Source organism: Corvus cornix, chromosome 1A (genome assembly GCF_000738735.6).
Source record: "Corvus cornix cornix isolate S_Up_H32 chromosome 1A, ASM73873v5, whole genome shotgun sequence".
In the NCBI taxonomy this organism is placed as follows: domain Eukaryota; kingdom Metazoa; phylum Chordata; class Aves; order Passeriformes; family Corvidae; genus Corvus; species Corvus cornix.
The window spans coordinates 55,127,004-55,140,750 of NC_047057.1; the positions used below are offsets into that span (position 1 = coordinate 55,127,004).

The following is a 13,747-nucleotide window of genomic DNA, read 5'->3' on the forward strand; positions in this document are numbered from 1 at the left end:
AGATTTAGCTGTGGCAGGCAGGAATACAGTACAGGCTGCAAAACCCACACAACAGGTTGGATAGATATTTGGAGGGGTTTTGCAGGCTGTACAGAGCTCTGTGTTACCGTGACTATACTGTATTCAGTCCTTGAAATAGTTTCCTTAAAACTGCAGCCATGGCATGATGGACTTAATCTCTGAATATCTGGTGGCTCAGCTCTAATCTGCCGTTTCTGAATTGTCCTGAGAACAGTCACAAATCTGTTTCCACCACCCCAGCCAGGAACTGAAGAAAAGGGATAGGTGCACTGTCAACACTAGAACATGGGTTATTGCCTACTTAAGAGACAACTTCTACAACTTGAGTTTTCCTAAGTTCATCCTTCAAAATTAACCAGATTTATCACGAACAATTATTTATGTGATTTCAAACTAATATAATTATGGTGTATCAAACTCATGTTTCTGTGAAAAGAAATCATCTTTTACAAAATTGTTGAAGGCATTACAGAAAAATAGTAACTCTTTGTTGAAGCATACAGAGATTCCTATTTAATTTTAGAATTTTTATATATTTTTTCACCAAGGATAGTTCTGTCATTCAAGAAAAGCCCTGGGTTCCCTTTCTGACTGATGTATAATGATAACACAAAGACTGACTCTCACTTTCTTTATAAACAATTTTCCTCAAAACCAAACAAGACACCCCCTGCAGTGTGGGAGGAAGCAGCATTTAGTATTTTTTATTTAGGACTATTTTCTGAGACAGAATTCTGAGTCACATGAATACAGCTTTAGGCCAATGACCAGGACCAGCACAATCAATCTGAAACTGGCTGGCACCAAGAGGTAAGAATGCATGGAAAATCCTCCTAGCAGTGTGAAAGAGGAGGTGGCACAAGAAATAAAAAGCTAATTTGATTTTGACTCTTACTTACGTTGCAATATTCTACTTCTGCTTAATCATTTAAAGATACCAGCATTTCAGCTGGCCCAGAACGAAGCCGGAGGCTCAGAGCAATGCTGTGTTCTCCCAGTGCATTATGTGCAGGCAGCCAGTTGACATTTATGTTGTTTCAGAGTAATATATCACAAGGAGAACAAGCAGTTGCTGTTCCTGATGATGTCAAGGTGATGGCACGATGGAAGTCTTCATACTATCCCTGGAATTGCAAGGCAGGAGACACCCGCTGTCTGGGCAGCCGCAGGCAAGGGCTCCTTTGCATAGTGGTCACTGTGCTCCTGGAAATCAGAGAGGACATATCTGAAGTCAGATAAAACAGGAGTGGGTCCAAGCTTTTGCAACAGCCAGAGGCTCTCCTGCATGCTGTTTTAAAGGTCTCTTTAATTTGTGTTTATCTCTTTATTCCCCACTGCTGGCTATGGCCAGACCTCTGGAGGAAGGACAGCTGTTTCCCTGCTAGAAACTAGAAGCATATATTGTGCCAAAAACACGGGATTTCTGTTTAATGAGAGGTTTCATGATAACTCCAGCCAAGACACTCTGACAAGACATGAATAATCACTGCAGTTTTGGCACTTATTTGAAGTATAACTAGACACTTCGCTAGCTGTCTAATTCAGAGTAAGTATCAGAGAAACGAGAAGCCTTTTCCACACAACGGGGGTGGTTGGGTCCATGGATTCAGAGAGCAGCTTTCAGTAGGGCCAGCTCAGAGCTGGGGAGGAAGAGACAGGCAGTGGCTGGCTCTGCCCCCTCACCGCTGTCTGCCCCGCAGAGTGGCTAAGCTAGCATGAGAAAGCAGATTAGTAACAGACTACTTCCCCTCTTCTCTGTAACTCCTGGAAGCAAGGGTGATGCAAGGAGTATCCCTCTGCTCAGAGGTTTGCCTCCGACTCAGACTGCCAGCTCACTCCTGTCCCAGCCCAGCTTATCTATCCCGTTCCTCAGAGCTCTGCACAAAAGCTACATCCTCGTCCTGTTACACCAAGAAAAGAGAAAGGGAAAAAAAAAGATGGAAACTCTAACTTTGTAGAGGAGGACAGCACAGCATAGCACTGGTGCAAGAGGACAACAGCAACAAGAGATTTAGAATTCATCAATTCTTAATTCTTACAAGGGTACAATAATGAAAAAAGGAAGCCTAGGCTATTGTTGAAGAGGTGGTAGCATACAACTATTCTAGCAGCACTGGCACTTGTGCACATGTTCAGAAGAAAGCTTCTGTAATGTCAAAGCTTCTGTAAATGCCAAAAGTTGGAAAAGAGACCAAGTAAAAGAACAGAAATGTTGTGATCATCAAACAGGCCAGAGAGAAAACTGGGTAACTCTAGATCTGGCAGCCTGACTTCAGTTCCAGGTAGAATATTAGCAAAACCTGAGAGGAGCATCTATTTTTACTTGGATAAAGCAGACAAATATATTGGCTTAAAGCCAAGGGGGATTTGTGAATGAGACAATGCCAAAGAAATCTGATAGCCTGTTTTAATATGGTATCTGAGTGGGTGGGTTTTTATAAAAAAGACCTGTGCCCTATGGAAAAAGTTTAAATAATGCCTAGATAACAATTCAATAAAGTGACAAGCAAACACTTTACACACATAAAGTGTCCTTACAGAAAGTCCTTGTACTTCTTTGAAGGGTATCTTTTTGCCCAAATATTCTTCATAACAATGCAAAATGGATTTTGATCGACAAAATTCAGAAATTAAAAATGGGATAAACATAGTAAAATACAGTAGACTCTCCTGCTTGACATTTCTATCTCTTTCTTTTCCTCTCCTCTCTCTCTCTTCCTTCCATCCTTCTCTTTCACCTGTTCTCTCTTTTCCTCATTTTCTCTTTCTGTTTCTCCCTTTCTTTCTCTCTCCTCTATTTGCCCTCTCATACCTGCTTTGCATATAAAGTCATGTTTTCATGCTTCCTTCCATTTCGTTGGAATGCTGACCACAGGCTGCTGAGATGAGCTACATCGAAGGGGCACACTTAGAAGAACTTTAGAGAAACTCAATATTCAGTGTCTCAAGAGATGGAATCAGTGCTTAATTAACTAATGCATTATACCCATGGATTAGTATGTTCACACCAAACATTTTACTGGGATAAACCCACAGCAGTACTGAAGTGACTCAAAACTGCATCAGAACAGACCTCCTCCACTCCACTATGTATGGGATGGGCTCGTTGGAAAGCATTTCTTGGTAAAATCTGGTGATATGTGTATGACCCTACCTGGACAGAGCCTGTAGGACCTGCCTGGACAGAGCTACAGCAAGTTTGGTTTCCTTCTCCTTGTGCATGGGTTTTAAATTCAAAATGAGAAACAGACATGGTTCTTCTTGTGTGGGATCAAAAGAACTTCTTCTTTCTTTCCATAAGCCAATAAAGCAATGGAATGGCATGGTAATGTCTCCTCTTTTTTCCAAATTGGAAGGCAATAAAACCGCTTTGATTTTTCCTTGCAGTTCTAGGGGAGAACGCATTAGAAGCTGCATGCCAGGGAAATCCAATTGAAAAGGAATGTTCTGGTCTCAGCTGCTGCCACAGCTCAGCCATGGCTGGCTGATCTCCCTTCCCCACTCTCCTCGAGCTCAGCGTTATCTGTGTGCTGTGGCACAGCTTCATGCCCCACACAAAGCAGGGCAGCAGCCATTGGCAGGTCCCCATTCTCTCTGCCACACTCTGCTTTGCTCTCTCCTCCTGGCAATGCAAGGCCATTGCACATGCATTTGATCAAGATCCAATAACTTTAATTAAGTCTTCCTGAGCAAGTGAGCTTCTCATATATCTACAGTTTCTCTGACACAACATATTTGCTCTAAGAATTTTTCACAGATGGATTCTGAGGGCTTTATATTTTTCTCTAGGATTTCTGGATGCCTCTAATGGCTGGATGGATGGGACCACAGGCATAATTTCAGAACAGCAATGTTGGTTTTATAGTTCATGTACTCATGTATCCATTAGCTTACACAGCAGATACAGAGAGAAAGGTTATGGAAATTCTTGAAATGTCACCATTGCTTACGAACTCGTATATGGAAATCTAATACATAGAGACTGCCTTATTAGGCATAGTTCTGTGCCTAACTGCTGCCTATCAATGTCTTTGCCCTTTATGATCTAAGGATGGGCAGAAAAAAAGAAATATTGAAGGATAAGGTTCTAAAATCATCTGTGTCTGGCACAGAGAATTTAATCCCTGCTAGCACTGCAAAATTTATGCAGTCCCTTCTGTGAGCACTGTGCAGAGCTGCAGAGAGCTCTGAGTATGAGTCCTCCTAGAACCATGCTCACCCAGGCTGCTTCGAGTGCCAGTTTTACTTCCTTGAGGACAATCCTGAGCAAAATTGGCTTTGATGGCTCTTCATGGGAATGAGTATGTTGACTGGAGCAAGTGTTTGCAGGGCAGTTCTCCCTGCCTTGTGTTTAATGCAGGACCCAGTGTGAGAAGCTGTCACAGCTGTAACATGTGCAATGGTTTATGAAGGAAAGGTCGTGCTCCCTGCTCTGGTGTGAATGTACAATTGCCTTCTTTGCTTAGCAGTTTCAGAGTGGGACTTGCTACTCAGTCAAAACTAAGAGCAACAGTTCAGGCTAGAGGCTGAGGTGAGCACTGAATAATTCTCCATGCATGGGGATTTTGTTGCAGAAATTGCGAGTGAAACCAAAGACACAATAAGCTGGCAAAAAAACCATGAAGTTCTTCCCCTGCTAGAAAATCTTGCAAACACTTAAATGAGAAAGAATTGTGAACCACACAGGTATGCTGCAATTCCCCTCTCTGCCAAGGCTTCTTCGATTTCTGAGCATCAGAATCATTCCCTCAGAGCACATTGTCACTTCCAGAGACCAATGGTGGAAATTAAATCCTCAAAATCAAGTAGGATCAGTTTGTTTTCCAAGCTTGAGCCCAGTGATGCCTTCCCAAATGATCGAGGCTTCATCCCCAGCTGATTCCCAACTGTGCTGAAGCAGTCAGAGCCCTGCCAGACTTAAGGGAGCCTCCTCTTGCATGTATTGCTTGGCTAAGCAGAGCAGGGCCTTAGCATAGTGTGAGGACAGAACCTACATTACCCGAATATTCTTTCCTCCAGCCTATGATTTGAGAAGCTATTCTCAAAGGCGACACTCAGGACCTATGCTCATATGGTTACACCCAGTCCAAATAAAGATCCCTATCCATACGCACATATGTTGTATGAATATTTACACATATGTACCAATGGGTGCTTAGAGGTAAACAGAAGCACCACTAAGTTTAGAACAGTCTTCTCAGAATTTTATTTCAGTTTCCTTCAGTTGGATTTAATTCAATTTTAATTAAATAAGCCACAGTAATCATCTCTTTCATACTTTTCATAAGTTTTGACACTTTTTCTCTTGTACCTACAGGTTTCAATGTTTATCGACAGCTCCTGTCCTGCAATTATTACTTAAGATTACTTATTACTCCCATAATTATTTTTGCACTAGCAAATACTATAACATAAAATTGTAAAAAAAAACAGGGCTAGAAGAAATCTCAAAAGATTGTTTCACGCAGTCCCTATCCTAAGGCAAAATCACCTACCATCGCATCATTCCTGGGGTTTTTTTCCTAACCCGACCACAAACACCTCCAGGGCTGAAGAATGTGTACTCTCCCTAGAGATGTCCTGCATTGCTTCACTGTCCTCATGCTCCCAAAATTTTTCCTAACAACTGAATTGAATCTTGCTTGCTAATTTACCAGGTACCATAGTGGCGAATGCTGACTTCTAGGTGGTAGAAAAAATGTTTTCAGGGAAACTTACAGGGAAACTGTGGAAGAAAGTAATGGATTCTTTACTCTATCTTAGCATTTGAGAAATTACTTTTATATAATTTTTTTACCTGGAGAAAAGGCCTGAAACATTCATGAAGATTGCTTTTTCTGAAGTTTATGTTATCACTGGTGACATTTAACAATGAGGTTGCAAAAACCTCAGTAAGTCATGTCACACAAGGAAATTAAAAAGAAATTCATGCCATTTTTAAAATTTATTTAAGAACCATCATCTGTTTTATTCCTGTAGGATTTTCAGTAGTTATTGTTATTACAGATGAGACCTTGATACTCCTAATAACACCAAATGTTATTTTGGGCATCCATTCACATAATACTTCTGTAAGAAAGAGCTATGCCACATTACCAGTGGGATGTGATTTGATACGAGCAACTTATCAAGAACTGACATCAGTGTTTCTATTTTCATTGCTGAAAAATTTCTATACAAAGCTATAAAACATTCATGTCTAGCAAGAGGAAACAGATGAGATACACTTTACACACAGATATGTGGTACAGTTACTGGAAAAGGGAAAAGCTGAAATGTTAGCGTTGCTAGCACACTGAGCATGGAGTTGTCCTGGATCAAAGGCATGCTAAAACTTTCTCTAGGTCCATCCAATGTAAGACATTAACCCATACCATGGAAGGCTGGTAGACAGTGAGACTAGAAGCTTCTGGAAGGACTGCAGAGAAAGAACATTAGCAAGTAATGGCTGATAGGAACATGGGACTAGAAAGGGCCAAAATATAGGAGATGACCAGAGAGGAGGGAAAAGGATGGAGGAAAGGCATTAGGAATTATGTTAACAGTACACTGAGCTGAGCACACACTGGCCTAAGGTTCCTTACAGAAATGCCATGTGTATGAGCTCATGGACACAGCTAGAACACTGCCACAACTGATTTATACCAAAAGGGGAATCTTTCCTTCCCACAGGTAATTGTGTTCCCAGATCTCTGAAATAAAGCTTCAGCAAAATTAAGGAGCATTGTTTGCATCTTATCTGTCCTTCCTGCTGGAAATACAATAAACCCAAGGTCCCTGGACAATGACTTCTAATGGAGCTCTCAGCTCCCTACAAGCAGAAGTTGTCAATTAGCTGGCATCTCACATTTTTCCTAAAGAGGATAGCAGAGCGAGTTCTTCTGTCTGTGTGAGTAAACCCATTTTTTAAAGCTAAATCTTAAATGGCGTACCAAGAGCATGAAAGGAATATTAACAGCTCTACTATGATCTAATTTATGCCCTTTATTTGCAGCAGCAACTCATTCTGGTGATCAAAAGGTCATTAACCGTTAAAAAATGAAGCTTTAACCAAAAGGATTTAAAGGGGTTTAGTGTTGAATTTTAGAGACCTTGCCAAAGTGTAATCTGAAGTCTTACACTTTTGTTCCCATCTTCTGCGTACCAAAGCTTGAATCATAAAGCTAGCACTCAGCATCTTGGCTGTGGATCAAGATCAACTGAAGTCACATGCAGGGTAAAGTGGTGAAGGTGACATTGCTTCTACCTGGCTCAGACAAAAAAGAACTGATCTCTGCAGCAACCTGTGAAGGACTTAAGCTCATAAGTTGGTGACAAAGACTCTGAGTCCAGTTTTTCCACATCTAAATACTCTGTTTAATATCCAGAGTAAGAAAGTGTCAGACAAGTCTGGACATAAATTCATCACTGACCTGGGACAGACAGTGCTAAGTTTTTTGATCATATGATTGACAACTGGCAAGAGCCTGCATTGTTTCTCTGTTACCTAGTGAGTATATTTGCAAGGTATTAGGAGCATGACATATGTTGCTGCAGGACAAGAGAGAAAAAGGCTGAAAACCAAACAGCAATAAATACTCCTTCCCATAAGAGTGCTTCCTGGCAACATTAAGCTGAAGAAACAATCAAAGGCAAACACCAATTTTTAATGACCCTCATTCTCATGGAGTACAAGGGAGCTGGGTCTGAGCACAGACTTCCCAATGTGCTTGTCCCTAAATGGAGCAGACAAGCTACAATGCCTTTTGGAATTTGAAACGTCGATTTTTTGACTCCTAGGCCAGACTGGTCATAACATGATAATTAATTAACTGGGAGTATTCAGATCATGATCAAAGCAGTATATGAAGCCTTTGCGTGCCTCTTTTTGAAATGCTCTGATTAAACTCGTGACTCCTCTGGGACTGGGTAAGAGCTCCAACCCTCCTGCAATGCTGCAGCTACCAAACAGCACCAAAGAAGAAGTGTCCCTGCAAGGCAGGTTATCCTCACCATCAAACAATGCCAGCCTTTCCTGCACCTTTCCCCAGGAATTTGGCATGGCCCACTGCTGGAAACCAGAAACTGAAGTGGCCCAGTAGCACCATCGACTTCTGCAATCCTGTCACGAGGGCTGATTGCAATATGGAAAGGCAGTCACAGCTGCTGACACAGGGAAGGAAAAAAAAAAAGCCTGTACTCCTACACCCTGGTACTTGCTTGGACCGACCCCACCAGGATGCTCTGGGAGCCTTGACATGCTTTTGGGAACCTCAGTGTCCTTCTTCTGCACTCCTGCAGCTCCTCATGGCAGCTCAGAGGGGGATGATTTTACCTTCACAGGTGGATGCATGAAGCACAGCATGATAACTCCCACGCAGGTGTTTCCACAAAACATGCCCTGGACTAATATTTCCCAGCTTACAAAAGTCTTGATCAACTGGAGCAACACTTCTGGCAAATTGGGATGGGGAGAGACCTATCCCTGCAGAGGTGGGTGACTGGAGTCACTTTGGGTCAATGCAGGGCCGAGGGAAACATGAAATAAAACTGAATTTCCTAATGAAATACTAAGCCACTGCAAAGAATCTAACCTATGTTAAAATCAGGACAAAGTTATGAAAACACAAATTTTATTGAGATATTTTATCTGCAAGATGATATGAGTGGGTCTGTTAGGTATGAAAGTGGTTCCTTTATATGTATTTACTGAGAAAGAACATCCCTTCTATCCTGCATTTGAGTAGAATTATTTCCAACCAATTCAAAGCAGCACTGTCTTCGACTTTTAGGCAAATATCTAATTATATTTCATTTTGTTTCTAACTACTCTACAAACAGTTTTTTCATCTGTCATCAAATATTAGCAAAAGTACAGCTAAAAATAAAGTTGAGTTGCTTTACTCCTTTTGTACCATAATGCAAAGTCCTCAAAACAATTAAAACAGTAACAGTTCTGAGTACTACTAGAAGTTGGAATGAATACCTATAAGCAAGTTGCTGTGTCTCTACTCACACGTCTCATTACCTTGAAATTAAAAATTGATCCTGTCCAACACACATAAATCATACAAAAAATTAAAAATAGACTAATTTTCAAAGGGCAACATGATATGAAAAGTATTTTCATGAGATATCGTTCACCTATCTGATGAACCACTTACACAAACAATTGAACAGCAACAAATGGATATATTAAAGAGGTAGAAAGGGTTCAAATAGCCAATGCTTTTTCTCTGTTTCAATCTATACAGAAGATCTAAATATTTACTATTTTGGTATCCAAGGATCCCACATAAACTTTTTTGTGCATGCATATGTCCTGTATTAATCAACATAAATGATGCAAATATACAAAAACTTCAAACATATCACTTTGAGTGCTTGAGTTAGGCACACATGTATGCCCCAACCGTTTGAAAATCCACATGAAATAAATGTCATGTTTGGTTGTGTCATCACATAAATTACATATTTCTCGAGCTCCTGACCAGCCGGACTGCATTTAGCCAGGGGGTCTCCTCTGTACAAGCCTGTGCTTAGAAGGACTTAAATGAGTTTTCCACCACACAAAATTAAGACTTACCGGTGGAAATCCCTGCAGGACTGAAGCCTAATCTACCTTCCCACGAAGTACTGCTGCATTCCAGGCCTCTGGATATCTTTTAACAGCTGCTGTTGAAAAATTAACTATGACACAGTAGTATGAAGGCACATGTTCATGTCCAGTCCCAGTGCAGGCATTCGTGGCCTTGGCAGACCGTGTCTCTCAGATGAGAGTTCCTCTGCTTCCAAAAGGTTCTGGCCCAAGTCTCAGGCTGATGAGTCATTTCTCTGACCCAAACCCAACATCTGTACCTGGAAACATAAAAAACATATGAATGGCAGAGCTTTGCCACTGAAAAGTAAGAAATTCACTTTCCTCATGGAAAGATTAGTGCTTCTTCCTTCCAGTCTCATTAAAAAATCATTAATATAAGAGCTTAAGGTAATTTTAAGCACTTTTAAAGGTGTCATTTTTTCAAGTGAACTGGTTGTTATTTTTTCTTGCAATTAGAATGAATGGAGAGCTTATGGCAGGTGGCAACACCTTTCACACCTTATGCTGGAGGGTCAGGTTTCATGGATATCTGACTTAAAGCCAAGTAGAGGGTGGCAAAAGTCTAAATCTCAGCAAAGGGGAAGATTAATGTGGGTACCCTGGAACACCTGCTGCTGAAGCCATTAGTGCTTGGGACACTCTCCTGCCTACTCTGAAGATGGTGTGAACTGTCCTCTTGCCCTTTGCAGAAGGAGAATCAGGCCCTTACTGAACAAGATTAATAGGAGCAAGTCTGCCATTGATTGTGTGCTGCTGTCCTCACCATGTCAGAGAGCAGGCCAAGGGCTAAATTACAGCTACCCGGGGGCTCCAAAATACAAGAAGAAATCAAACTGACAGATACACACTGGAAATAAAAGCATTCTGTATCTGAGAGAAATCAATACCGAAAGCAGAAAGACTTATGCTTCCAGTTACTTACAGCCTGCAAGAGTCCAAATCCTGCAGAGCTGTTTCATTAAAACGTTTCTTTGCTTAGCCCAGATAAAAAAGTCCTGCCACTTTGACCACTGGCGGCATACTCATGGAAGGCTTATTCCAGAGTAAATGTGGATTTCTCAGAGACCCACAAGGAATAAGAACTCACATGAGGAGAGAGAAATACAGATGTAACAAAAGGAATTTAAAGTTTGGCACACAGTTCAGCTCTGTAGACCAGAGCTATGTAAGAAGTGGCTTTTTTTTGCACAGAGGTCAGAGAGGGAATTAAATGCTTCCCATATGCCAAACAATACCCTGAAGATGTAATTCCTTCATCCCTCTCTGCAAGTCAATGACCACTGGTAGTGGATGAGTTTGCCTCATTATGAAGCATGTTGATGCTTGTACAAAAGATGGAGTTCTCCTCACTATTCTGCATCTCTTCAATTGTGCTGCTTTTCCAACAATCTCAGCTCTGCCAGCTGTCGATTTCTTTCTGAAGAGTGTTGGCCTCAACATTGCTGGGTACAGACTGGAAACATAAAATTAAAAAGGTTAAAAACTAGAAGGCAAACCACCTAATTCTATTTATTATTATTATTATTATTATTATTATTATTTCTTCTCATTGTTTTTAAGCCATCTCCTGTGTTTTCTGGATCTCAGGATGACTTGAGAGATTAGCCAAATCTGTAAAGAATTGTGTCTTCTAATTGTGATTGAATTTTTCTGCTCTGCCTTTAATGAGGCAGAAAAGTCAACCTTGATCCTCAGACTACTACACCCTGCTAGTACTCTAAATAGATTTGCTGAGTTTTCATTTCCTCTGAAAAAATATCTTGTATGGCTTCACCATCACTCTGCTTGGAGAGAGTACTGTAATGATTAGCTACATTCCACTTCGAACTGTTATTAATATTCCCCATATGTAATTAAAGCCTCTAATTCTACACAGAGATATCCTGACAAACAAGCAGCTGCCTGTCTTTTTTATTTCATTGTGGTTCTTGAACTCTTGGCTCAGGTTATGTGTTTCTGGAATGTCAAATAAGGAATCTACTTTTCCGTCCATCAGTTTACACTCTGCGTGCAGTTTGATGGCATCTTGCTAATACAGCCTGGTTGCACTGTAATTCACCTTATAATCCATTGTATCAACACTGACTGTTCAATGTGTGACTTCCTAACAAGGTGGCTGGTGCCTCTTAGGTGCTGGATTGCCTTGGGAGAGTGGTATTTTAAAATGTATGCCCAGCATCAAAGCTGCCTGGTCTGAAGTTCCCAACTGTCATTATTAGATATAACTTCCTTCAGCAGAAAAAAGCAAAAGAAATTCTCTGCTCAGGCAAAAAGGTGTCCATAAGACAAGAGGAAATGACCTCAAGTTGTTCCAGGGAATGTTTAGAGTGGATATTAGGAAATATTTATTCACTGACAGGGCTGCCAAGTGCTGGACCAGGCTGCCCAGGGAACTGGTTGAGTCACCATCTCTGGAGGTATTTAAAAGACGTTTGGATGTGGTGCTTAGGGACATGGTTTCTTGGTGGATTTGGCAGTGCTGGGTTAATGGCTGGACTCAATGATTTAGGAGGTCTTTTCCAACAATTCTATGATTCTATGATCCCACATTTCAAATCTCATATGAGCTGCTGAGTTACACAAAAAGCCTGTGCTGTGTTGCAGTGGGGATTTCTGCAACATGTATCAGACAGCAAGGCCCATGGAAAGAAATAGGGACTGATTCTTGATAGATGTTTTTGAGGGATCTTTATCCCACGGCCAGGAAGATGTTCCCAGGCCTCTCTCCTCCCTCCCTGCAGAAGAAACTGAAGCAGGACCATCTCAGGGTAGAGATCAAGCAGGAATTGATGGCCAGAGGAGGAGGGGAAGGAGCAGGGATCCATCCCAGGGAGCTGCTGGTGCTGCCGGATCCAGCCTGGGCTCCCTGCGAGGAGATGGCACCACTTAACCTCTCCCAGGACCCCACACCAGGGGGGAGGAACCCCAACAGTGTTGCCTCCAGGTGTGCTGCATGAGTCAGTGGAACACTGCTCACTTCTCTCTTGGGCACTTTCAATGCGTGGGTTGGATTCTGTTAATTATTTCACTTATTTCTTTTGATGCCTCAGAAACAGCAGGAAATTGGATCAGCACATGGCCTTACTTTTGGCTGCAGGACAGGCTCTGGATGCTGGAATTCTCCTCACCTGCCATTGATCCATGTGCCTCTGACCGTGCCTCATGCATGCCCTGCTCTAACTGCAGATACCATGGGTATAATGGGATTTTCACAGAGCCCTTTGAAATCTACCAGCAAAGGTGAAGGTGATACAGTAAAAGACAGGACAATATCGTAAGATTGGCACTGTGCTGCTGGTTGATGCACATTTATAAACCAAGGATGAGTTCACAGGTACTGCTCCCAGTTTATGGTCCAAATGATGCCACATGAAATTCACAGCAAGTCAGCAGATAAGACAGCTAAAAGTTCAGCGAAATAAGATCTAAAACGGTGGTAGATTTCATCAGAGGTCCTCACACAGGTGGAAGTGAAGAGAAGTGAAGTGCCTCTGAAGTTTCACTTGCAGGAGGCCTGCTGGTAACTCTCAGAGAGCTCTGCTGGACCTAAGAAGCCCAAGAAAACGATGCTTCTCGGCAAACGCCCTCTGCTGTCACTATCAACAAGAGATTTCCCTGCATAGTGCATTCGCTATTCAGTTTGCCAGGTCTTCTGTAAAATATGTGAGACCTTAATCACAATGTTTAATGGAATTACACAGGAAATATTTCAATCTGAAATGCAGAGTGAAAGGAAAACTGAAGACCATTATCCAAAAATATAGTTCAAATGCAAATTTTGTTTTCAGATCCCAGACTCTGTCCAGTTTCTCAATCAAATCTGTTCATGCAGACAGCAGCAGGCACAAGCAATGTCATTGCCGTCAGCTTAGTCACGGGTGTAGGAATCTGCTCCTGCAGTTTAGAGACAATGGGGGCTTTTGCCTTGACCTTCTCCATGAAAGAAAGTTTGGAAACTAGGGAAATTGCCATGAATGAAACATTGCTAGAAAGTAGCCTGAACAGCCAGCTTGAGCTTCAGTGTTACCTTGATACACCAGTGCATGTTTGCAGTCAGTCATCTATTAGGCAATTAACTCTGGTTGTTTAGATCTTACCAAGAATGAAGGGGCGGCTCTCACTAACAAAAAACAAACAAACAAACAA

At 41.7% G+C, this 13,747-nt stretch overlaps 1 long non-coding RNA gene across 1 annotated transcript; it reads right to left on the minus strand.

Annotated features, from left to right (window-relative positions):
• Positions 1-694: 694 nt before the first annotated feature.
• On the minus strand, positions 695-12,023 carry LOC120411852. Its single transcript, XR_005604404.1, has 2 exons — positions 9,587-12,023; positions 695-1,224 (listed from the first exon to the last, which is right to left on the minus strand). It is a non-coding gene; the product is annotated as an uncharacterized LOC120411852 (long non-coding RNA).
• Between the last annotated feature and the right edge of the window lie 1,724 nt (positions 12,024-13,747).